Source organism: Pongo pygmaeus, chromosome 2 (assembly GCF_028885625.2).
Source record: "Pongo pygmaeus isolate AG05252 chromosome 2, NHGRI_mPonPyg2-v2.0_pri, whole genome shotgun sequence".
Lineage (NCBI taxonomy): Eukaryota > Metazoa > Chordata > Mammalia > Primates > Hominidae > Pongo > Pongo pygmaeus.
In genome coordinates, this window is record NC_085930.1 from 140,975,140 (window position 1) to 140,977,082 (window position 1,943).

The following is a 1,943-nucleotide window of genomic DNA, read 5'->3' on the forward strand; positions in this document are numbered from 1 at the left end:
GGTTGGTATCATGAGGAATATGTTCCTCCACATTCTACATTTTCCTTTGTGCTAAGAAAGGATCTAGAAACATCTGAAACTCTAACACTGTAATTGAAGCTGTGGATCAAACTGTAGAAATTATAAAGTCATCTGGTTGTTTATTACATCTTAGTTCATTTTGTGTTGCTTAGAATACCTGAAACTGTGTAATTTATGAAGAAAAGGAATTTATTTTCTACAGATCAGGAGGTTAAATCCAAGGTCGAGTGGTTGCATCTAGTGACAGCCTTCTTGCTGGGGACTTCTTTACAGAGCACAGGATATCACATGGCAAAGGGGCTGAGCATGCTAACATGGCAGCTCAGGTCTCTCTTTCTCTTCTTATAAAGCCATCAGTTCCCCTCCCATGATAACATAATAATCCATTAACCCATTAGTCCATGGATGGGTTATTCCATTCTTCAGGGAAAGCCCTCCTGCAATCATGTCTTTTTTTGTTTTCTTTGAGACAAAGTTTTGCTCTTGTTGCCCAGGCTGGAGTGCAATGGTGCAATCTCGGCTGGGTGCGATCTCGGCTCACTGCAACCTCCGCCTCCCAGGTTCAAACGATTCTCCTGCCTCAGCCTCCCGAGTAGCTGAGATTACAGGCATGAGCCATCTTGCCCAACTAATTTTGTATTTTTAGTAGAGACAGGGTTTCACCCTGTTGGTCAGGCTGGTCTTGAACTCCTGACCTCAGGCGATCCTCCCGCCTCAGCCCCCCAAGGTGCTGGGATTACAGGTGTCAGCCACCACGCCCAGATTTCAATCATGTCTTAAAGACCCCACCTCTCAATACTGTCACACTGGGGATTAAGTTTCAATGTGAGTTTTAAAGGGTACATTTAAACCATACCACTAAGGGATGTAGGTTGTTTTGATGAGGGACAGTCTCAAAGTGGGAGGAAGATTAGAATATATATATATAATAATACGAAGAAAAGGCTTATCTATGTAATAACCGGGGAAAGTTTGCCACTTTGGTAGGAGAAAAAAAATTATAAAAATGGTCACTATACCAAGATAAATGCCCCTGTCTACAATGAAGATTTAATTATTGTAAATTTTTATGCAGCATTTAAATCCGTAAGTCAACAACTTCTAAAAATGTAATGAGAAATAGGTAAAAATATAATTGCAGTAAGGGGCTGTAGCTTATCTTTGAAAATTGATAAAAATAAAAAACAAAGTGTCCTACAGCCAAAAAACTTTAAAACTCTCTCTGAATTTGTTTCAGAAAAAATTCAAATCAAGTAAAGTAAATAGATCCTTTTGTAGTTCATAAGGGTGATTACTGGGTTTTCACGTTCATGTACGAGATGTGCCTTTCTTTTTTTTTTTTTTTGTCTGTTTGTTTGTTTTTTGAGACAGAGTCTCACTCCGTCACCCAGGCTGGAGTGCAGTGGCGTGATCTCGGCTCACTGCAACCTCCGCCTCCTGAGTTCAAGCATTTCTCTGCCTCAGCCTCCCGAGTAGCTGGGATTACAGGCACCCACCGCCATGCCAGGCTAATTTTTTGTATTTTTAGTAGAGACGGGGTTTCACCATCTTGGTCAGGCTGGTCTTGAACTCTTGATCTCGTGACCCAGCCACCCCGGCCTCCCAAAGTGCTGGGATTGCAGGCGTGAGCCACCGTGCCCGGCAGCCTTTTTTAAACTTTTTACCACATCCGCACATTACTCATCTGACATGGAAAAAGAAAAGAATTGTAAATAATTTAGAAAATAACAATAAAATCACAATGCAGCAGAAACTATGGGAAACCTCAAAAACTATGAGAAAAAATTCATAACTTTAAACATTTTTAATATTAACCAATAAAGAGTTGAGGACTAAACTGATTTTTTTTATCTTGCCCAAGTTCCTATCCAAAGAGTCTGGGGAGTCATGTCCTACAAACCATAAGTTCTCATCCAATGGGT

At 40.6% G+C, this 1,943-nt stretch overlaps 1 pseudogene; it reads left to right on the forward strand.

The window, feature by feature from the left end:
* Positions 1 to 1,287: 1,287 nt before the first annotated feature.
* LOC129034469 (small nucleolar RNA U13) lies at positions 1,288 to 1,360 on the forward strand (annotated as a pseudogene).
* Positions 1,361 to 1,943: the final 583 nt, after the last annotated feature.